Raw genomic sequence first — 25,173 nt, 5'->3', positions numbered from 1 at the left:
CCATGAGACGAAACAAGGGAAATGACCTGGCTGAGTCACTCCAATGTTTGCCCAGGCGCCCGGTTAAAAGAGCACCCAGGACTACGTCGATGATGGCTACCAGTCATACTGCACTGTGTGCTGCCAAAAGGCAATAAACTGCTGCTGTGTAGCAATGCAATACCGCGTCTGCCAGCACCCAGGAGACATATGGTGACGGTTAGCTGAGCGGGCTCCATGCTTGCTGTGGTATGGCGTCTGCACAGGTAACTCAAGAAAAAAGGCGCAAAACGATTGTCTGCCCTTGCTTTCATGGAGGGAGGGAGGAAGGGAAGGGGGGCCTGACGATATGTACCCAGAACCACCCGCGACAATGTTTTAGCCCCATCAGGCACTGGGATTTCTACCCAGAATTCAAATGGGTGGCGGAGACTGCGGGAACTGTGGGATAGCCACCCACAGTGCAACGCTCCGGAAGTTGACGGTTGCCTCGGTACTGTGGACACACTCCGCCGACTACATGCACTTAGAGCATTTGTGTGGGGACACACACAATCAACTGTACAAAAACGCTTTCTACAAAATCGACTTCTATAAATTCGACCTAATTTCATAGTGTAGACATACCCTTAGTGCTTAAATCTTTTTTGCAAATGGGGCTTAAGTTCCTAAGTCACTTAGATATTTTTGAAAAGAATATTTCTTTGTTTTCAAGATGCTAAGCACCTCGTAGAGGCAGTCCTCTCAAGGGCAATAGAAATTGCGGGTATTCAGTACCACCTTAAGTTAGCAAAAACTACTAAAATGGTTTTCTTCATTTAATGTTGACTGCTTATCTTGTTTTGTTCCATTTAGATATAAATTTGTGTTCTATACAATAAACATTGTGACAATATTTTTTGTGTGTGATATAGCTGATATAATTAACAGCTGCATTTGTGCTAAAATATTGATTCTCACTTTATGAAATGAAAATTTTGTATAAATCCATGAGGTAATTTATTTGAAAAGGAAGAAAAGTGTAAGAATGTTGTTTTTCCCAATGGATTATATTAATTGTTGACAGTGGGCCAGATAAATTCCACATATATTGTGTTTGCAAATGTTACCTTAGGATTCCATCCAATACTTTTTTCTGAAATTTCCATGGAAGGCTTTTGACAATTCTCCATTAAGTCAGCAAATCACTGATTTATTCTAATTCGTTTCAGCCCCTATTATAAAAACATACCACGTACTGTAGCTAACAAAAAAATTAACAATGATATAAATTTAAAATATGTCCCTGTTCTAGTTTTTTTCTCTCTTTTATCCTCAGAAGGGAAAGCTGATATGTTGGGACTTCAGTATCATAATGAATTTTAGTATATGCATATTTCTACTACATACCTATCTGTTTCTCTGCATGACAAGACCCTTGAAGTAAGGCTCCTTTCGCATGCTAAAAGTTGTAGTAGGACATTCTCCTAAGAATTGTGTCTAGGTAATACATACATATGTACATTCATACTGTAGTTTAATTGGAAATTATACTGAGGATCAAGTCAGTCAGGTCTCATGTACTACTTTTGGTAGGATTACATGTTGGTTTCTGAAAAACATTGGAATAAAAAAAATTACCATAGAACTGTACCCCTCAAAATCAAAACTCCCAAAGAAAACAATGGGCTTTTGGGTATGCAAGGAATGCAGGATTTAACCCTAATGTGGTACCTTTTTATATTAAAGGGGTTTATTAAAAGGATACTGTCACATTAATAATCATATTTTTCTTATTGTATTTAACTAAAAAGGGCTGCAACAAGTGTCACTAGTGTCCCTTCAAAGTTCCATTGACTTTCTTGGGATTCTGTGCTGGCATAAGGATCTGTGTTAAGGCCCCTGCGGGAAAGTAGGAGTCTAGAATAGCAAGGAGTCTGATTATGCAAAGACTTATGCATGTGTTGAACTTGAAGTTTGTGAGTACATTAAATGAAATGGAACTACTCATGTGCTTGAAGTTAAGAACATGTGTAAATCTTTTGCAGGATTGGAACCTGATTTTTAAATTTTACTTTTCATTATTTCTGGTATTAGAACCTTTTGCGTGTTTGCACTTTTTGTACTTGTAAAGTAAAAACACACAAGTAAGTTTTACTTAGTTTACAGTGAGTTTCTTACTCTAACTTTCAGGTTATCATTCCTTAACGCAGTGCTAAGTAGGGTTATAAACATTGCAAGAGAATCTTTATAAATTTAAAAAACCTGTTCCTTTTGGAGGATAAAAATAGTTTATGGAAACATTTTTTATTAGTTTTAGCTGTTTTTTACAGTATCTAAATTTTGGTTCTCTATGTCATTCTAAAGTTTTATTTTTTAAAATAAAACTTTGACAAAGAAAATATTCAGATATGGTTTCTAAGTGCAATATATGTACAAACAAAGTTGCAAATTGTTCTGATTTTCATTATGTTTCTCCATACCACTGAATAGACGTAGTACATGGAAATAATTGAATACAGTGTTTGGTGTTTATCTACCATAGCCAAGTTTGATATTAATGTAGTTATGTGATAACTTGGTCCTTGCTTGGACCAACAGCTACCACATTTGTTTTAATCTTGGAACTCAAATGTTAATTTTAGCAGTAACACACTATTCTTAGTCTGGGAAATGTAAAGGAATGTTTTTTCATATGAAATTGGCAGTGGTAACTTCATGTAAATTAAACCCTCATTAAACTGGCTAAATAAGCAATACAAGAACAATATAAAAAATCAGTTTTCCCACCATGCTTTAAGCACTTCTGAGCACTTCTGAGGTGCAGAACACTTTCAGCTCCTCCTGACTTTCATGGAAATTAAGGGCATTCAGCCCCTTGAAGAAATGAGCCATAAGTTTTTCTTTCCATCCTTCCTTCTGTTTTTAGTGTCAAACTGTTTTGGTGTTTTGTTTTTGTTTTTACCAGGCATTAGCACTTTACACCAAACTATCAAAAAGGTTCTAGGTCTGTTCTTCATGTACAGCATCAACACCTGCTTTATAAATAGGCAAATGAAAATGGCAGATCAGATGCTAATTTTGAGATCTGAACTCAAATTAGACATCTTACAGACAAATTTATCTATGGATCATTGCAAAACTACTGAAGCTGTTTTAATTTCAAAGAGCTATTTATATATACCATTAGAATCTGTATGTTCTCTTTTTTCTCCTTTTATTTCATTGTCAACTTGTTCCTTTTATTTAGTAAAAAGGGCTATTTCATATTTACATCAGCAAAGAGATGGAAGAACAGGAAACAAGGAGTTCTTAGTAGTGATATATGCTCAGAGTGTCTTTAGAGAATCCAAACAAAATATTTTGCAAACACTTGGAGTGACAGTGAGCAATTTTTATGAATGATATTTATGGATTTTTTTATGCAGCTATGAGAAAGGCAAATGGAATCCTAGGATGTATAAGGCAAGGTATTTCCTTTAGAGACAGTGAAGTATTTATGTCATTGTGCAAGGCACTGGTAAGACATCATTTGGAATACTGTGTAGAATTCGGGCCACCAATGTTAAAAGAAGATTAATGCCAACTGGAACAGGTACAGAAAAGGGCTACTAGGATGATCAGAAAAATGGAGGGTCTATTTTATGAGGCGACAAAAACAGCTTGTCTTGCTTAGAATAGCAAAAAGAAGGCGGAGAGGGGATATGACTATTCTTTGAGTGATTGTCTACATAGAGTCCAGTGGTAGTAGGTACGCACACCAGGTGCATAAGGTAGGATTTTTTTGAACTGCAGTGTCTGTGCCGGCACCCCCTATATCTTTGCAACTACGGTAGCTGAGGGAATAAGGCGTGGGGTAGCTACAACCACCACTCATGGGGTGTGAGACATGCCTTAGTGAGACATAGCCTTTCTTCACTTGTGTATTCTTCATTTCTTTTTTTCATATGTTTTGTTTTTCCTTGTTCTCATTGGTGAAAAGAAAGGGGTAGGAAGGATCAAGAAGAAGACACCTTCTATACAGGCAGGTTTTCCTTCCTAATGGCAGACACCAAATCTCCTGTCTTCAAGATTTGTCTGTCATGTTATTCCATCATGTCCATTAACAAAAGACAGTCCGAATATCTCCTCTGTCTGGGAGAGGGGCATATTCCAAATTGTTACTCTGTATGCTGTTCCTTTTCCAAAAGGACCCTTAAGAACACAGAGGCAAGATTGAAATTGTTCTTGATGGAGAAATCTATGAAATCTCAGCCCATAATCTCTGAGTAGCATGGGAAAGACTAATCACACCCAGCCTTGGCACTGGCCACCTATGGTACCATCTCCACCTCCATCATGGTTTCCACTTATCGTTCTAATTTAGCAACCGGATCAGTTCCATCTGAGAGAAGGTTGTAGAGGAGCATCACTCCAGTCATGACTCCATGAGTAGATTTTCTCCTCTCCAGCCCCAATTAAGAGACTGAAATCTTCTCAGGCAAGGGAGGAGAAGTCCTCTTCTAGGGCACATAGCCTGGTAACTCTCCCTGCTGCCTCAGAGCCTAAGGGTAACTTGGGATCTATTGAGTTAAGTGATTCTGAACGGGCTATTCACCTTGGCCTCAGACCAGCTTGCACCATGAAGGCACCATACTCCTGACAGGATTGGTCCTCGTCTATAGAAAACCTATTCCTACTCCTCTTTCTCTCCTGAACACACTGGGAAATCTCCCTCCTCCCAGACCCCAGTCTGTCCCGGGTGTTCCAGTGGGATACTGATGGGGAGCCAAAAGAGGATTTTCCCAGTGAATGTATAAAGAAAGGTGCAAACCTGAAGAAGGACTCACTTCCACTGTTTTTCATCTGAGATCATCTTCTCTGAGAAAACTACTAAAGCATACTCCAGCTCCACCACTCCCCCAGTCTCCTCTGGTGTGGGAGGAGAAGTACTTCATTGAGGATGATCTACCTCCTCTAGCCCGGGAGCCACCAGTGCCTCAAGGAGCCTTTTCATCTTTCCCTGATCAAACAGTAAATCCACCTTCTACAGCCTCCCAGGATGAATTCAGATTTTTCAGGCTCTCCTCAAAAGGATTGCTGAGATTCTAAATATTTCTCCTGAGGTTACTCAAGAGAAACAATATAAACTGCTGGACATTCTCCATGCTGCAACACAGGACAGAATAGTAATGTCCATAAATGAGGGCCTTCTGGAGCCTGTTATGGTTCTGGCATACTCCAGCCTCCATTCCACCCATCTCTAGGAGGGCAAGTAGAAAATAAGCTCCTGCGAAGGGATTTTAGTATTTTTTTCAACACCCAACTGATGATTCCCTGGTGGTCCAAGCAGTCCAGAAGAAGACTAAACAACATGGAGCTGCTAAGAATATGCTGTGGGAGAAAGATAAAAAAAGACTAGTCCTCTTCAGCCACAAGAGGGAAACTGAGTTATAAGCAAAAGAACCAACAAAAATGCAGTAATGGTAATTACAAGACTTGCAGTATTTTACCACTGTATTATGTAAATCAATCAGAAAAAGTATAAATGTCAAAATGGTTTAACATGCTCCAATTTAACACTTACTGGATGTGCACAATGAATGTGTCAATCTAGTAGTCTCTGGGGACAATGTTCTGTCTTAGCATAAGTGGACACAGCTCCTATTGATGTATTGTTGAAGGGGTGAATTTGGCCCTGGGTGTATTGGGGTCTGGTGCAGATATAATTTTAACAGGGATGTTCTGGTGTTATCTTGCACCCTCTTTAATTTATTTTCCTGCTAAAATACTCTACTCTGGTCTGCATATTTAGGCCTCAGTTTTCCAAAAATTTAAACACACGAGTAATTTTATTCATATGAGTAGTCCCACTGAACTCCAGTACTAAGGTGTGAAGTTACTCATGTGAAAAACTGTTGGCAGAATTGAAGTCTTGGCAAGTAAATTAACTTCTTTTGATCTTGTATTAGCAATAGTAGAAAATCTTAGGGGTGGAAATGTTATAGAATTAAAAAGATTCTTTTTGGTTGTTCCTCCTCCTCATTTTCATCTCCATTACCCACATTCTGTCTACCTAACAAGTATTTAATGCTGACATTTCAACGTTCTTATTGCTCTCTTTTCTTAACATTGGCATAATTGTCCTGATCCATATACTTTGTTTTAATAATTTTTAAAGACAGCTGATTACACCTTTGTCTTATATGAGTTTAGGTCAAGTTCTGCCTTCTATAAGATATGCAAATAGGAAGTTTAGCTGAAATAAGTTTAGTTTAGCTTCTACTGAGCCAAGGAAAAGTTCTGTTTCAGCTCGCTTGGCAAAGCAAAACTGTTTCCTATCTGTTCAGGAGGGCCATGATTCAAGGCTTGGCTATGATAAAGTAATGCACAGGATGCACAAACAGTAATATATGGAGGACTACTATTTTTACATTAACTTTGAAATAGAACAGATTAACAAGCAGTTATAACAAATAACATATATATGACAAATATATAACAAATATCAGGAAGTGGAACTAAGAAAGGCTATTTAAACATCATGAAATATTTCACTAGACAAACAGATGGCATTAAAGAATTTTAATGCTTTGACCTGTGTTCTCCTTTAGGGGATATGTAAAACAGTTGCCACACTGCTGATGTGGACTGGTTAGCCTGGTTTCCTCAAGCAGATAATTTTGGTTTGAAATATCTACTTATCCACAATTACAAAAGAGATATTTGGTAGATCAGTGGTCATTTTCCGTATTTAACTCCAAAGATTCTTTTTTTCTAAAACATTAACATTTGAAGAAAGAAAGTTTAGAGGGAGCATTCCTTATAGAAACTATATCCTCATATTTTCCATACACATAGTGAGACATACAGAGAGGGTCCCAACCCCAAAGTCCCATTGCACAGTACTACTATTTACAATTTCAGTTTTAAAACTGGATTGCACAACCTGTGTATTGTACTTTTTCCCATCCTCTAAGAGCAGCTGGTGGTGAGGGCATTAAATAAAACAACAAATTAGCTTCTACAATGTTAAATGGAACAGAATAAAAGAGAAAGCTAGGTAACCAAAAATGAGCAAATTCCAGTGCTGGTGACTTTCACATATCTAGAGTCCCTGGAACAGGGGAAGCCACAGAAATCTCATTGAATTGCATTGTACAAATCCTAAAACTAAAAACTCGTCCACTGCTGTAGGCAAAATGAAAAAAAACCTGTTTTGGGGATTTTTTCCTTTGAAGAATTCATATTACACTGTATTTACTGAAAACACACAGAAAACAGTGCCCCTCTGTTAACAAAATTAAAGACTTCTATAGAACCTGAACTGCTAAATAAAATATTTCTTTAGCAGTGGGGTAGCATCTAAAATCCTCTGAATGGACCAGATTTCCTGCTCTGGTCATGTGACTTGTTTTGTATTTAAAATAGAACCAGTAAGAATAACTGATCCACTTGTATGATGGAAGATGAAATCAGAAGAAATGTAATCTACTCATGGTATTCATAGACGTATTTTTTCCCAATAAATTGACTTGTATTCTGCACTCATAATTTTCTACCACGTGGGTGAAATTCTGACCCCTTTGAAATCATTGGCAAAACTCTCATTTACTTCAGTGGAGCCAGGATTTCACATTCAGTTAAGCTTCATGCCTTTAATTGCATTATGGTATTCCTGTGTACTTATAATAATTAATGGTAACCTCCTTAAATCATGGTTTTCTTTATCTTACTATGCTATTGAATTAGGCTTTTAAATTGGCTACTTCAGTGCTAAAAATTGACATGAAAACCTTTTCCCCTTAATATAAGCAAACATTGGAATTTTCCAGACAGTTGACCTATACTCTCCAGATGCTTCACAATTTAATTTTAATAATTTGTGTTTAATATTATGGATAATGAGAAGAAAAGATAGGATCTCCTTATTTTATTGTGAGACTAGATAATAACAAAAATCTGTCGGTTTGTCTAATTCCAATGAATTTGTGATGGATTAGAAAAAGAATTTATGTAAAATAAATAATTCATGTTGTGTTGTATGTAGTTATATATATGTTCCCCAAAATAGTTCATGGTTGACATGGAGGGCAAGAGAATGTTTATATTGCAGGAAAGGAAATGTAACCAGCAAGTAAATTTCACAGGAAAAATCCTGGCTCCAGTGAAGTCAAAGGGACTTTTGCTGTTGATTTCAATAGAGGCAGAATTTAACCGCTGTTGTTTATTGTAGCCCCTCTTTTTTTATTTTCCTGAAATCCACAAGAAAATGCTATAGATTTTTCTAATAAAGGGGGAGAGGACATTTTCTTCAATTGTCAATTTCTATATATTGATATAGTTTATGTAGGTTTTTTGGACCAAATTCAACCCTGGTGCAAGTAATTCAACTCCCTTTGAACTCTGTCAACTTTCAATGTGTTGAATTTGGTCTTTCATCTTTAAATTACTCTAAATCATTATACCTGTATTACATTACAGCTATGATCCTCTCTTAATACCACTTAAGCATAAATTCTTTTGGTCCTAGAATATTAGCTATGTGCATAAATTTAGCCAAAATAGTGGGTGGATGGAACTTTGGAAACATCTGATTCAAGCAGCAGTTCTCCTCTGTGATTTGGAAGGTCTGTGCTATTGGCTTGTAGTCAAAGCATGTCCTCATTTTACTCTCATAAGATGAATATCTTTTGCTTTAGTGCTTTTCCATCATGTGTGACTTATAAAATAATGCTCATCATTTAGGTAGCACAAGAATCTCAATGCAGGTTACAAAAGTGGATATCTCCATTTCACAGATAGAGAATTTGAGACACTAAATGGTTTAGTGTCTTGCCTGACATCAGTATCATCTGGTAAATTACTGTCGTAGTAGAGTTGGGACTAGGATCCTGGCCTCTTCACTCCCAGTCCTCCCTTTTAACCGCTAGAAAACATGGATTTATGTAAATCACCCCTAATAGAACAACAACAAAAAAGTCAGAATTTTCACAGAACAGCAGTGTCCCCAACAGCCAGGGAGCTGGGTAGCCCATCTTTCCTATAGGAGGGCTTCTCAGGGTGCCGGTCAGGCTGGTAACTGATGAAAGAGCCAGGGACTCTGAGAGCCCCAACTCCTAGGAGAGCAGTCTGGTGGGCTGCCCCAGAGCCAAGGACCTTGTGATCACTGGCTGCGGAGGAGCTGTGAGCTCAGGAGCCAGGGCTTCCAGGCTTCTTGTCTCCCTACCAGGCAGGCTGCCAAGGAGCTGGGTGAGTGAGCTGGTAAGAAACCAGGCAGGTTTCTGACCAGAACCTGCCTTGTTTCCAGCAGAATTTTGTTGAAAGTAGATTTCGACAAGTTGGCATTTTCTGATGGAAAAACTGTTCACTGGAAAATTTCCAACCAGGTATATCTGAAAGCTTATTCAATCATGCCTTTATTTTGAGTCACTGCAAACTAGTGTATTGGGAACTGTGACAATTGATGCCTTAAGGTTTTCAAAAAAGGATTGTCCACCTCTGCCAATACAAACCACGGTGCTGAGCAGTTAGAAGGCAAGCCAGTGACTGCTGCTCCTTTTCCCTTCCTTATCCACATTTCCTAGCTCTTCCTGCTGTCTAACAAAGAGTGGCCCAGGAACATACAGGGGAAGTGAGCAGTCAGCAGTTGCATTGCAGTGACATCAGCCCCAGTTCACTTCTTCAATGAGAGAATGATAATAGAATGGACCATCTTTCTCCCTTTCCATTTCTCTGCCAATCTAGAAAACAGGGACACCATTGACTTTCTTTGGGGATAGAAAGAGAAATAAAAATACCAGTGATCCTAGAGGTAGAAAGTCAAAATGACACACCATTATCTTTTTTGAGTAGGAAGAGAAGCAGAGACATCAGTAATTTCTGTGGAAGAGATAAATGGTAGAGAGAAACAGGAAGATTTCAAGAGGAACAAGAGAGAGTTTGAAAGAGTCCTTGCAGAAGAAGATGCATGCTCCCTTGGGTGTGGAAGAGAAGAGTCATTTTCCATGTTACATAGAGAACCCTGATAATACTTGAGTGGGGACTAGTTCTTTCAGTCCCACATGAAAACACTGAAGGAAGGGAAAAGTAGCCCATATGGTCCCCGCACAAGATAATAGATAAAGAGAGTGTTAGCACATAGAATCCCCTGTAGGTTCAGTGAAGAACTCATACTTCTGGGTGTTTTATCTAAACCTCAAATATTTTGAGGATCTGAATAAAAAATCTAATATTTAAAAATACTTGAAACTCATCTGACTTTACAAAGAGATCTCTGGAGCTCTATCAAGACCCCAGCTTATTTAATGATCTGTCCCTGGATTTTTTTGTCAAATGTTGACAACCACAACAATGGATAAGAGCACAAGGATGTGTACAGGAATAATTTTAGCAATGTGTTGCTTTTAAGAAGTGGCCAAACTTAATCCATTGGAAGTGGAGGGAAGAGAAAGCATAGTGACTACATGTTGTCATGAAGGAAATCATATGCAAAAGTAATGTATCCCTTTTATTATTTTATACTGTAGTTTGTATGATCTTTGGGGCAGAAGCTGGGCCTTTCTTAAATATCTGTAAAGCACCACGAACAGATCTGGTGTTGTATAAATATTTAGTAACAGGTAAATATCAATATTTCAGACAGTTTTTAAATTCTGAAAAGCAGCTCTGATTCTTAGGATTTGACAGCTCCTCCCTTTAGACTCTATTTCTGAGTTCACTCCCTTTCAGAATAATTGGATTAATTTAGATCTTTTAAGTCATTGATCTTTTAAGTCATTGATGTGTATAACAAGCAAACAAGGATTCTGTAGCCTTATGTAAAATAGGAATATCTGATAATTTAAATGTTTTGATCTGTCCAATCTGACTGTATAGACAGCTGTGTACCTGCATCTCCATTTATGTACAATTTATAAATAATCATGTAAAGTCAGCCAGATATGTAGGTTTTGATAAGACACTTGCATAGTCCAGTTCACACACCTTCATACTTGTCCATCTTACATGCTAATTAATAAAAATGACCTAATTTATATCTTTTAAGTCATTGATGTGTATAACAAGCAATTTGTCCGGCGATTTTTTCTGAGCCACAGAAAATTCCTTCGATTTGTCATAACAGAGCATCTGTTTGGCCTCTCTTCTGTTCCTTGTATTTTTATCAAATGCTTGGTCATGGTGACAGTGTACCTCAGGAAGAAAGGAATCTACATCTTCCTGTGCCTGGATGACTAGTTACTGAAGGGCAGGTCCAGAGAGGAAGTCCTTTCCCATGTCAACACTACACTTCACTTGTTCAACTGTCTGGGTCTCATCCTAAACACCAGAAAGTAAACTTTGGTTCCCACTCAGAATATCGAGTTCATTGGGGCCCTAATAGACGCTACAAGTTGGAGAACATTTTTGCCGACTGACCGTTTTCAAGTGATTTGCCACCTTTGACTCTGTCTACAGTCTCAGCCTTCTAAGACCATTTGGATGTGCCTGAGGCCTCTTGAGCCACATGTCCACTTGCACGCAGGTGGTACAGTTTGCAAGGTTTTGTCTTCGCGCCATTCAAATATGGCTCAGGACAGTTTACTCTGTGACTCTTCACTCCGTGGACCAATTTTTCTGTCTCCTTCCACTGATCCTGGAATCCTTTCAGTGGTGGATGCTTCCAGAGAATGTTTGTCACGGTGTTTCCTTCACGTGGCCCTTTTTACCAACCATGTGTGTTGTCACTGACACCTCCCTGATTGGGTAGGGGACACATCTGGAGTCACTGAAGTTCAAGGTCTGCACTCGGAGCAGGTGTCCTCACTGCATATCAATGTGCTGGAGCTTTGGGCCATCTGCAATCCATGTCAGGCTTTTCTGGATCATATCGGGGCTCAGTGGATCACATACTTATAAACAATACCACCACAATATGTTATGTGAACAGGCAAGGGGGAGCATGCTTCAGGATTCTCTGCCAAAAGGTAAACAGGTTGTAGCAGTTCTGCATTGAAGAGAGTATCACTCCAATAGCTGACCATTTCCCCGGGGTCCAGAATCATCTCATGGACCATGTCAGCAGGAATTTTTCCCTGAGTTGCAAGTGGTCTCTGAAGACCAGTGTCCTCTGGGTCATCTTCACAGCTTGCGGCATTCCAATGTTTTACCTGTTTGCTACGAGGAACAACAGGGAATGTCATCAGTTCTGCTCTCAAGGGGGCCTTTGGCCAGATTCACTGTCTGACATTTTCCATCTCAGCTAGCAGCTGGCTCTGCAATATATGTTTCTGCCAATCCCAATCATCCCACAGGTCAAGCGCATTCTCATTGCCCTGACATGACAAGTGCTGGTTCTCCAACCTTCTTGTGCTGTCAGTTCAGCCTCCAGTACCCCTTCCTTTCTATCCCAACCTACTCACACAGAATCACGAATGCACTTTACATCCCATGCTCAGCTCCCTGCATCTCACAGCGTGGCTGCTTTGTGGCTACATGAGGAGGAAGTATGGTGTTTGGCGGCTCTTCAGCAGGTCCTACTCAACAGTTGAAAGCCTTCTGCCAGAATGGCCTAGTCATTAAAATGAGCCTTTAGCTCATTAAGAGTACATCTGGCAGCAATATCAGCGTTTCATCCCCCTATTCAGGTAAGATCAGTCCTTTCCAGTGCTATGGTAGCAAGAGTCTTAAGAGGACTTCTACATCTCCATTCTCTGGTCTGAGAGTTGGTTCCTCTGTGGGACCATAACTAGTGGTTTTAATGGGACCTCCATTTGAGCCCCAGGCATTTTGTTCCATTCCGCTTTTGTTCAGAAGACTGCTTTCCTCATAGTCAACGTGACTTTGTGACAACACCAATTTTTTTTGTCTAAAGTGGTTTTTCAGTTTTGTTTGAATCTGGTGATAGATTTACCCATGTTCTTTCCTAAACTGCGGTCATCTCCAGAGGAGCAGCATCTCCATACATTAGATGTCAGGTGATGTCTAGCCTTCTATCTGGACAGACTATGCTTCATGAATTAAGAGTTCACTATGGTGAATTGCAATTCTCAGTCACAGTTTCTATATCACACTTTTCTGTCCTTATATAGCCATAACTCTGAAACCGGTAATCAGTATCATTGTTGTATCCCTTGTAAAGTTGTAATTAGCAGCTGTGATGGGCAACAAGCCTGGAATTAGGATTTTGTTTAATGTTTTCTTCTCAAAGAACAACACTTTAAAGCTTAGCTGTCTTTAACCAGGTTTAACATGACTGATACATAACAATACTTACATCCCAGACATAAAACATTAAAAGGTTCACTAAATTCTGAAGGTAGCTATACTGTAAAGTATTTTCAATTTAGTGATTGTATAATCTCTTTTTATGCTTCAAATTCCAATCCTAGACCAAGCTAGTGTCCACCCGCATTGCTATTCTTGCCATCCAACAAAGCTGACATGTTAGTTTGATACCTGGCTTCAAACTCTGAGTGTATCCTAAACCAATCAGACTGGAGTTGTTCACTTTAGCAGAGAAAGATGCATTGGGGTCAATCTGATATTTGGCTGCTATTCTAAAGTGCGTGTTGCTGTTTCCAGCTGTCCAAGCAAGATTGTCAGAAGTTCCAATTTATCATGCACCTTCTGATAAATGGAGCCTCCAAATTCTGTGCCATCATTCACATGAGTGTGAAGCTGGAATTCATCAGTCTTATAACCAGCAGCAAAGTTGCTCTGGGTTACTCTGGATTTAGTCATCTCAAAAGTCATTTGGTAACCTGCCAAAACAAAGGCTCCACGTATTGAAGGTCCAGCAATATCAAAATCCATGTCACAGCCAAGGTTGATGTGTTCCCGTTTATATCTGGTCTTAATTTTAGCATTTTTTTTCCTGATCTTCAAGAGTAATCTCTATGCCTAGTGTGTGGTCGGTCCACTTCTCCGTGAACGTCAAGCCATATTTCCTCCATTTGTATTTTGTTTCCAAACTGCCAGTAAGTTTGGCTGTCTCTGAGTTTGCTGAACCTGAGCTTGTAAATTCCAATCCATTTTCAGATTTTGTTTTCAACTCAAGTTTTATTAATCCAAATCCATAGCCCTTGGTGAAAACATCTCTGGCAGGTTTTCCTAGATCAGCGTAAGCAGGTGGAACAGCCATTTTCTTGCTCGCCGGGCTCTGGACTATAAGGTGGATAGAAAGCTGGCTAGATCATCAGACTCAATGGGTAGTGATCAATGGCTCCATGTCTAGTTGGCAGCTGGTATCAGGCAGCGTGCCCCAAGGGTTGGTCCTGGGGCCGTTCTTTTTCAATATCTTCATTAATGATCTGGAGGATGGTGTGGACTGCACCCTCGGCAAGTTTGCAGATGACACTAAACTAGGAGGAGTGGTAGATATGCTGGAGGGTAGGGATAGGATACAGAGGGACCTAGATAAATTAGAGGATTGGGTCAAAAGAAATTTGATGAGGTTCAACAAGGACCAGTGCAGAGTCCTGCACTTAGGACGGAAGAATCCCATGCACCGCTACAGACTAGAGACCAAATGGCTAGGCAGCAGTTCTGCAGAAAAGGACCTAGGGGTTACAGTTGATGAGAAGCTGGATATGAGTCAACAGTGTGCCCTTGTTGCCAAGAAGGCTAATGGCATTTTGGGCTGTATAAGTAGGGGCATTGGCAGCAGATCAAGGGACGTGATCATTCCCCTCTATTCGACATTGGTGAGGCCTCAACTTTGGTGGGCCCCACACTACAAGAAGGATTTGGAAAAATTGGAAAGTGTCCAGCGGAGGGCAACAAAAATGATTAGGGGACTGGAACATATGACTTATGAGGAGAGGCTGAGGGAACTGGGATTGTTTAGTCTGCAGAAGAGGAGAATGAGGGGGGATTTGATAGCTGCTTTCAACTACCTGAAAGGGGGTTCCAAAGAGGATGGATCTAGACTGTTCTCAGTGGTAGCAAATGACAGGACAAGGAGTAATGGTCTCAAGTTGCAGTGGGGGAGATTTAGGTTGGATATTAGGAAAAACTTTTTCACTAGGAGGGTGGCGAAGCACTGGAATGCGTTACCTAGGGAGGTGGTGGAATCTCCTTCCTTTGAGGTTTTTAAGGTCAGGCTTGACAAAGCCCTGGCTGGGATGATTTAATTGGTGTTGGTCCTGCTTTGAGCAGGGGGTTGGACTAGATGACCTCCTGAGGTCCCTTCCAATCCTGATATTCTATGATTCTATGACTAAACTGTTTCATGCTCAGCCTCACCTGTTTGTCATATGCAAATTAGGTTTGTCGATTAATTGCAGTTAACTCATGTGATTAACTCAAAAAATTAATTGCGATTAACAGCTACAACAGTGTCATGTGAATGCCTGTTCTCACTTTCAGGTGACATTGTAAACAAGAATCAGGCAGCACTGTCACCTGCAAATATAAACTTGTTTGTCTGTGTGATTGGCTAAACAAGAAGTAGGACAGAGTGGACTTGTAGGCTCTAAAGTTTTACATTGTTTTATTTTTGAATGCAGTAATTTTTGTACATAATTCTACATTTGTAAATTGAACTTTCATGATAAAGAGTACTTGTAATAGGTAAATTGAAAAATACTATTTCTTTTGTTTTTTACAGTGCAAATATGTCATAAAATAAATATAAAGCGAGCAATGTTCATTTTGTATTCTCTGTTGTAATTGAAATCAATATATTGTGACAAAGCTACGACCTTGTCTCAGTGGGTCACATGCTTCCTGGTGGATTATGCTAGCCTCAGGGGCTCACTGTGACCCTCCACATAGCCCTTCTCTCTGTAGAGGCAAGATTCTTCTTTCAGTGTTTGCTCATGTGTATTCCACAATAGGTGTGTGTGCTCGCAATGTGCACCAGTGCCAGAAGGTTTTCCCCTAGCAGTACGCGTAGGGGGGAGTGCTCCCCCCACCACGGCGCCTGCCTGGCATGGTGTAAGGGGGGCTGTGCTCCCCCCACCCTTGGTTCCTTCTTGCCGCCAATGAAGGTGTGTTGGAACTGCTCAGCTCCAGCTTTGCTGCAGCTCGTCCACAGAACCCTTAGTTTGTTCAGTAGTACCTGTAGTTTGTTAGCTAATTCAGTTAGTTTAGTTAGTCATTGAGCCCGGGCTGGGGCATGCCCCGCACCCCAGGCTTTAAGTCGTGCAGCTCTTGTAGGCGCTCTATGCCAAGGAGCGACCCACACGCGGATTGTCTGCGCTGCTTGGGAGAAACCCATATCAGCGAAAGGTGCAAGATTTGCAAATCTTTCAAGCCCCAGACTAAAAAAGAAAGGGACATTAGGCTCCGGGCCATCGTGATGGAGTCAGCACTGGCCCCGACCCCGGCACACCACTCCGAACTGGTCCCCAGCACCACAGCGTCGGTTCGCGGAGACCCTCCGGTACCATCGTGCAGTCGGCACTGCTCCCCATCCATGGGGCATGCCAAGAGGACCAGAAAGACTCCCTCTTCGCAACAGCACCAAGGGAAGTCTGGGACAGAGGCTAGGCCCATGTCGGGTAGTCCTCCATCCCCATCGGGCCCTAGGCCTCCCACTCACGTTGAGCGGAGTAGCCCGGCCCCTTCGGAGCATGCCTCTCCGGATGTTCGGATGCCATCTACGCCCAAAGCCCTCCAGGCAGCCAGGGATGTCATGTCCATGCTGGTGCTCGGAGTTCTGCCGATGTTGGCCCCACGCTCCAGAGGCAAGCCGCTGCTGGGATCACCGCAGTCGCCACCGGCCCAGTACGGTCTCGGTCAAGTGAACGTTCCCGACACCGCTCACTGCCCAGAGACCGCTGAGGGCTCAGTCAATGTGGATTGCCCTCGACGCTGGTCAGACTGTCCGGATGGGTGCCGTCCGACCGGGACTCCCGGCACCGCTTGTCTTCGCAAAGCGAATATCATCAGGACTGTGGTGGATGTCGCCAACGGTCCTCGTCTTTCAGGAGATACCGCAGTCGGTCGCGGCACGATCGTTGACGCCATTCCTGCTCGGACTCCCGTTCCACCTGTCAAGGCTGTTCGCGGAGCAGCTACTACCGTCGGTGCCGCTCCTCTGCGTCGAGATCGTGGTCCCGTGGCCGACATAGGTCCCAGCACTGCCAATAATCCTGGTCCAGAGGCAGTTGTGGATCATACGCCAGCTCGGCCTCCCCTCACAGCCGCCCATCTACAGGCCAAGCTAGCCAGCCCAAACAGCCGGTGCCACAGCAAGTGCAGTGGCACCAAGTGTCATGGCCGGCCCAGTGGTATCCGGTGGGGGCTTGCTCAGTGGCTGGGGCCTCGGAAGCACTGTCGGCTTCCATCTTTACACCGCCAGAAAAAAGGTCGGTGGGACCTGTGTCCTCGGTACCGTGCCCGGAGTCCGACCAGGTGGTGGATCCTCCGGTGCTAGATGACACCTAAAGCACTCTACCGGCTTCACCCCATCCAGAGGAGCTGATTGTGGCCCTGCCCTCCTCCGTCCTGATGGAGGACTACCGGGCTCACCAAGACCTCCTAAAAAGAGTGGTAGCGAGCCTGCACCTCCAGGCTGAGGAGATGGAAGGGTCCTCAGGCTCCCTGTTCAATGTGCTATCCCTTTCAGCACTGGGCAGGGTGGCCTTGCCGCTCCATGAAGGAGTGGCAAGAATTTAAAATGCCCTGTGGCAAACACTAGCCTCGTTGGCTCCCATCTCTAAAAAGGCAGAGCGCAAGTACTTTGTACCCACGAAGGGACACGAGAATCTGTATACCCACCCGGCGCCCAACTCCTTGGTGGTCGAGTCGGTCAACGACAGGAAGCAGCAAGGGAAACCAGCCCCGACCCCCGAAAACAAAGACTCTCGGAGGCTGGATACTTTCGGGAGAAAAGTTTATTCGTCATCAAGCTTTCAGCTACGAGTAGCAAACCATCAGGCTCTCCTGGGTCGCTACGAGTTTAACCTCTGGGAATCCCTCCCCAAGTTTGAGGACTCCCTCCAGGAGCGCGATAAGAAGGAGTTTAAGGCGCTTGCAGAGGAAGGGACGGCGGCTTCAAGGGCATCCCTGCAGGCTGCTTCGGATGCAGCGCACACAGCCGCACGGTCCATGGCCTTGGTGGTGTCCATGAGACGGGCATCATGGCTTCTACTCTCTGGGCTCTCCAGCGAAGCGCAGTCGTCAATGTAGGATCTCCCTTTCGACGGGAAGGCTCTGTTTGCTGAGGAAACAGGCACAAGGCTGCATGGCATGAAAGACTCCCACACGACCCTCCAGACCTTGGGCCTCTATGTCCCCCCTCCAGCAAAACCCAAGTCCATGCTGCAGCAGGCTCCCGCCCAGGCCTCCCTCCCAAAGTATGAGGCCGCCCACAAAAAGCAGTGGGACTATAGAAAGCGCCCACAGTGGCAATCCCGGCCTGCCCCCCAGCCTAGGTCTTCTAAGGGCAAGAAGGCGGGCAAAAGGCGCTTTTGACGGGACGCTCGGGGGTACCCTGCCAGCTCTCAGCAGGGACCTACCCCCAGTAAAGCTCCTTTTCTCCAATCGGTTGTGTACTTTCCTCCTGGAATGGTTGCGACCGATGGGTCCTCAACACCATCTCCCGAGGTTAAACCCTTCAGTTTACTTCCTCCCTGCCCAACCACCCTCCACCCCCGTCCCTTCTGGGGGATCCCTCTCACGAGGCCCTGCTCGAGCAGAAGGTAGGGCGGCTCCTGGACCTAGGAGCTATAGGGGCAGTGCCCAAGGAGTTCCTGGGCAGCGGGTATTACTCCCAGTATTTCCTTATCCCAAAGGCAAAAGCGGGGCTCAGGCCCATCATGGACCTGTGAGGCCTGAACCACTACATGGTGAAACTCAAGTTCCGCATGGTTTCCCTGGCCTCCATCATCCTCTCCCTGGATCCCGGGAACTGGTACACTGCCCTCAATCTACAGGACACATACTTGCACATCCACATATTTGAGAGGCATAGACGCTTCCTCCGTTTTGTGGTGGGTCAGAGTCACTACCAATTCATGGTCCTACCGTTTGGTCTGTCCACTGCCTCCAGGGTCTTTACAAAGTATGGTGGTGGTAGCGGCCTACCTCAGATGCCATGGGTTCCAAATATTCCCATATCTGGACGACTGGCTAGTCAAAGGCACAGCCCGGTTGCAGGTGAGGGATCATGTGGCGCTCCTCCTGTCCACATATACTGCCCTAGGCCTGTTGATAAACAATACCAAGTCCACTTTAGTCCCGGTCCAACGCATATAATTTATCGGGGCGCTACTGGACGCAACGTCAGGCAGGGCCTCTCTCCCACCAGGCAGGTTCGAGAACCTGAAAGGGCTCATTGACTCGGTCACAAGGTTCCTGGTGACGACAGCCAGGGTTTGCCTGCAACTGCTGTGTTACATGTCTGTGTGCACATATGTGGTCCATCACGCCAGACTCAGAATGAGGCCCTTCCAGCTCTGGCTGACCTCACAGTTCTCCCAGGCCACGGACAGAATGGACAAAGTCCTCACCATGCCGAACTTGGTGATCACCTCCCTGCGGTGGTGGTCCGTCCCAAACAACATGCTCCAACATGCTCAGGAACAGGGCCCCATTGTTGGAGTTGGTGTCCAACGTGTCGGACCTGGGTTGGGGGACCCATGTGGGGAACTTTCAGACCCAAAGCCTGTGGTCTCTACAAGACCTACCCCTTCATATAAACGTCAACGAACTGAGGGTGGTACAACTGGCGTGTATGGCCTTCCGCTCGCACCTGGAGGGCAAGATAGTCAGGGTCCTCACGGACAACACGGCCTCGATGTTCTATATCAACAGGCAAGGCGGGGCCCGATCCTCTGCCATGAAGCCCTCAGTCTGTGGGACTTCTGTATAGCCCACGACATCTACCTAAAAGCCTTCCACCTGCTGGGTGCCCGGAATGTGAGGGCAGATCGCTTAAGCAGGGATTTTTCCTCTCAGCATGTGTGGTCTCTACAGCCGGAAGTGGTTCACCAGCTCTTCCGAAGGTGGGGTACTCCCCAGGTGGACCTATTTGCGACCCAGCAGAACTGACGATGTCCCCGGTTCCGTTCCAGGGGGGCCTAGGGAGGGGCACTATCTCCGATGACTTTACCCTGTCCTGGTCATGCCAGCTCCTCTACGCCTTTTCCCCGTTCCCTCTGATCAGCAGGGCCCTGGAGAAAATAAAGATGGACAAAGACAGGGTCCTCCTCGTTGCCCCAGCGTGGCCCCGGCAGCATTGGTATGGGACCCTCTCGGGGCTGGCAGTAGCTCTGCGATGGCAGTTGCCACTCCGCCTGGACCTGCGCTCTCAGGACCAGGGCTGCCTCCTCCATCCCAGCCTAGCAACACTTCACCTCATGGCGTGGCTGCTCAGTGGCTAGGTGGCGAGGAAAGGACATGCTCAGAATAGGTTCAGCATGTCCTTCTTGAAAGTAGACGGCCCTCCACTCGCCGCTCCTATGTAGCGAAGTGATCTCTGTTTTCGAGGTGGGTGGCAGGCCAGGGTGTTTCCCCGATGGCCGACCTGATCCAGCTTATCCTTGATTACCTCCTCCACCTGAGGGTCCAGGGACTGGCGCCCTCGTCAGTCAGGGTGCACTTAGCTGCCATATTGGCCTTTCATCCCCCAGTGCAAGGGCACATGTTATGACTGGCCGGTTCCTTAAGGGTTTGGATCGTCTCTACCCATATTCCAAGCCCCTGGTTCCACAGTGGGACCTAAACCTGGTGCTGGCTCGTCTCACGGGGGCCCTGTTTGAACCACTGGCCACATGTTCCTGGTCTCACCTCTTGTGGAAGGTGGCTTTCCTAGTAGCTATCACATCGGCCAGGTGGGTCTCAGAACTCAGGGCCCTGAGCTCAGGGCCCTAACCTCCAAACCGCCATATACGGTTTTTCGTAAGGACAAGGTCCAGCTCCGCCCACACCCCGCGTTCCTCCCGAAGGTAGTCTCTGCCTACCACATGGGTCAGGACATTTTTCTGCCAGTCCTCTGCCCCAAGCCACACACGACTAGTCTCCACACGCTTGACTGAGGCAAGCTCTGGCTTTCTACCTCGAGCGGACCAAGTCGTTCAGAAAGTCTTCACAACTGTTTGTCGCCTCGCTGAGCGCTTGGTCGGCCAATTTCCACTCAGCAGCTTTCTAAGCGGATCACTTTGTGTATCCGTTCCTGTTATGAGCTGGCGAGGGTTCCCCTGCCACCCATTGTGAGGGCACAATAGACTCAGGCGTAGGTCTCTTTGGCTGTCTTCGTGACCCATGTCCCAATCCAGGACATTTGTAGGGCCACCATGTGGTCTTCGGTTCACACATTCACCTCGCACTATGCGATTGTCTCCCAGGCCAGGGATGATGCCGGGTTCTGCAGGGTGGTACTCCGTCCAGAAGACTTGTGAACTCCTACCCACCTCCAATAGATATAGCTTGGAATCACCTATTGTGGAATACACATGAGCAATCACTTGAAGAAGAAAAGACAGTTAACTTTTCCATAACTGGTGTTCTTCGAGATGTGTTGCTTATGTCTATTCCACATCCCACCCTCCTTCCCCTCTGTCGGAGTTGTCAGGCAAGAAGGAACTGAGGGTGGGGGGAGCGCAGCCCCCCTTATACCGCACCAGGCAGGCACCGTGGGGGAGGGGGGCTCTCCCCCTTATGGGTATTGCTAGGGGAAAAACTTCCTGCACCAGTGCATGTGGCGAGCACACACACCTATTGTGGAATAGACATGAGCAACACATCTTAAAGAACACCAGTTACGGATAAGGTAATTGTCTTTTCACAGTCTACTGACCCATTTTCATCATAAGCCAGCAAGGAAGGTGAGGACAAGCTACCCTCCCGCGCACAGTTTCTGTTGTCTCCCAGTCTCAGTGATTAATTGGGAAGGGGAGGGGGGAGCCCGGGCCCACCCTCTACTCCGGGCTCCAGCCCAGGGACCCTAATAATAGCAGCTATTGATAGCTGACTTTTTGGAAACAGGATGAGTAAAATTCCTTGGGCCACTTCTCCATAGCAGCCCCCACTTCCTCAATATCTATTTCACCTTTACCTCAGGGCCTCCTTCCTTGTGCCTGATAGGGTTTGTACTGCTCGGTTTCTCCAGCTGTGCAGCACAGCTTCCTTCTACAGCTGCTGATACACGCCTAACTGATTAACTGGGAGGCTTTTAACTAGTTCCAGCCAGCCCTTGATTGGCTTCAGGTGTCCCAGTCAACCTAGCTGTCTCCACTGCTTTCTAGAAGGATCTTAATTGGCCCCAGGTGTCTTGATTAACCTGGAGCAACTGCCATTTTGTTTACCACCATAACAGGGATTTGATTAGCCTGGGGCTAACATACCTGTTTCTCACTACTTTCCTAAAGCCATCTGGCCTTGCCCCATCACAATATGTAGAAAACATCCAAAAATATTTAAATAAATGGCATTCTATTATTGTTTAACAGCACGAGTAATTGCAATTAATTTTTTTAATCACTTGACAGCCCTAATGCAAAGCGAATGAAGGGGCATGCGGTCTCTTCACAGACAGTCTCTAAATGGATAACATCCTGTATCAAGACTGCATGTGAAATAGCTTCGGCTATGCCTCCTGAGTGGGTGCAAGCTCATTCTACAAGAGCACAAGCAACGTCGACAGTGTTCCTCGGTGATGTCTCAATATTGGATGTTTGTGAGGCTGCTACGTGGTCGCCCATACGTATATTTACGAACTATTATGTCATTACCGCATTTTCCAGCGTTGGTGCATGTTTTGGTAGGGTCCTGCAATCTTTGTTTAGTGGGCTCCTGGATGGGTACTACTTGTAAGACACCTAAGTGGAATACACAGCTGCATCTATTCAAAGAAGAAGAAATGGTTACTTACTGTAGCTGTGGTTCTTCAAGATGTGATGCAGACATGTATTCCATGGCCCACTCTCTGTTCCTTCTGCATCAGAGTCTAATCTCTGGGTGTTTGGTGCAAAAGAACTGAAATGGGTCAGGGCATTGCTGACTCATATAGTGAGCGGGAGGGGCTATGGCCACAGGGCATGAGTGCTGCCCCTCTTCCGGTACTGCTAGGCAAAATTCTCCAGGCTCTGGTGCGCTGAGCACGCACACACTAAGTGAAATACAAGTCTACACCACATCTCAAAGAACCACAGTTACAGTAAGCAACCATTTCTTGTTATGTGAAGGAGTAAATAAAACCTCCGTATTCACTTTCTCTGCACCGTTCATGATTTTATAGACTTCTATCATATCCCACCTTAGTTGTTTCTTTTCTAAGCTGAACAGTGCCAGTCTTTTAATCTCTCCTCGTATGGAAGCTGTTCCATACCCATAATCATTTTTGTTGCCGTTTGTTGTACCTTTTCCAATTCTAATATATCTTTTTGACATGGGGTGATCAGAACTGCATGCAGTATGGCTGCTTGATTTTCCAAATATATTTGTTAAAGGTGCAATGTAGCATCTTTGACCATAATCATTTTTGGAGCTTGTAGAATAACTGGAAAACTGTCACCCTCTTTATTAGGTGAACCTTTAAAAACAGTGATGTTGGCAATGACATCTAATGTGTTTGACCATCCTTTAGCCCACCAACAGATTTCCTGGAAAAAAATATCCAGAGTAGCTGGAAATTCACAGTCTTTGGCTTTGGCCCTTTGAATGGAATGATTGAAGGTGGCTAGTTGGTATCTTCTAAAACAGTGGATTTATTTTAATTCATACATAACCTAGAAAATGGTTCAAGCAGATGAATTTCCTGAATGATACCTATCAATAGAACAGGCTGTGAAATAGCTAAAGCAGAATCATCAGGGAGATTTTTAAATGTATAGGAGCTTATGATGCATCATTTTCTTCAGTATTGTTGCAATGGGAGAATGTTCTTTTATTATTATAATCGTATTCAACTTAAATGAAGCAAATACATAAAAATTCTTTAGATTTATACCTAAGGAGGACTGTTTTGACATTACTAGGGACAGATAAAGACATGCTCTGATTAATTCACGTTTTTGTATTAAAAACTATCACTTAACATGATTGATGTGCTTGTCCTTCATCTTGTAGCTGGAAGGAGAAACTATTTTTCCATATAGATTCTTGGGCTTGTGATGACTTTTGTCACTCTATTAAAGGATGCTTGTGATATGAAAGCTTACTTGTCTTGGTTTCTCTTAAGAATTGTGTCCAAACTGAATACTTTAATCTTCTGACTAGCACAGGTAAGTCTCCTATTTTCTCTTATCTAGCACAAGGAAAATATCCTGTTTTAGAAGATTTTTTTTCTTTATTTTAAAAAAAGAAGTAAAAGCTGCCTGCTAGAATTCAAAGAAAAGACAGTGTAAGTGCCTATTTTCACTCTGACACAAAGCCAGAGCAAAAATAATTTTGCTCAGAGTGGTTCAGTATGTGTTAGGGGATGGATATGGATAGCAATGGAACTACTCCACAGCTGTTATTGCAACCCATATGCTTCAGTAACTTCTGTGATTGTTGAGTAACCCACTGGGTAGTGTGTGTTGTGTCCTCTTTGCCATTCCACAACAGATATGGGTCTGTAACAGTCCATGGCTTGTGAACTTGGGTTTTTAGCTCAAGCTGTAGAAATTAATGCATTTAGCTCTGGAAGTCCTCCATTTAACCCCCAGTGAGTTGGCCAAAATAACTCTCATCACATTTCCATTTCTCCTTCCCCCACTTCATGGGAGGGGTGGATGTGGGTGAAGGGTTATTGTGCATGGTGAATTAGTTGACACTTAGTTGCAGTTGCTTTTCGTCTGCTTTTGTGGGGGAACTTTTTTAAACATCTGAGGTCTTTGAAGAAATCTTTGATCCAGTGTTAAATTCCTAAATAGGTTTGGATCCTAAAAGTTAACAAATTCGGTTTCTCTCTCTCCCGTGAACTCTTCATGTACCAGACAGGGAAGATCCCAGAACTGCAGAGTTGATTCAGAAATCTAGGCTGAAAACTTTATTGAAAATACCCAACTGAACATGTACAAGCTGTTGTTTGTACATCTTTTCTGTCAGTTAATTTACCTATTGGGACATCTTCTCTTATTCATAATTCATTCTGTAGGACTTCTTCAATCTTCTCAGACATCCAACAGAAGCAGACAAGATTGCTTAATTTGATTTTATACCATGTGAAATATTTTGTTCAAAATAAGCAGAATATAAAGACCAAGTACTCTCACAAGACATAAGCAAATATTCCATTAAAGGTTGCTACTTACAGAAATATTGTAAATATTTTACATTTGAAACCAGTAGTATTATCTCTTGAATATACATTTTAAAGATCTA

General features: G+C 43.8%; 1 protein-coding gene and 1 pseudogene across 1 annotated transcript in view; one reads left to right on the top strand and one right to left on the bottom strand.

Annotated features, from left to right (window-relative positions):
- ME1 (malic enzyme 1) overlaps positions 1 to 25,173 on the top strand; it is a 340,941-nt gene that overhangs the window by 102,699 nt on the left and 213,069 nt on the right. The gene's annotated exons all lie outside the window — the stretch shown is intronic.
- Positions 13,314 to 14,074, bottom strand: LOC141983884 (non-selective voltage-gated ion channel VDAC1 pseudogene; annotated as a pseudogene).

Source organism: Natator depressus, chromosome 3 (genome assembly GCF_965152275.1).
Source record: "Natator depressus isolate rNatDep1 chromosome 3, rNatDep2.hap1, whole genome shotgun sequence".
Taxonomy (NCBI): Eukaryota; Metazoa; Chordata; order Testudines; family Cheloniidae; genus Natator; species Natator depressus.
The sequence above is the reverse complement of the archived record's forward strand: the minus strand, read 5'-3'. Positions and strand labels throughout refer to the sequence as shown.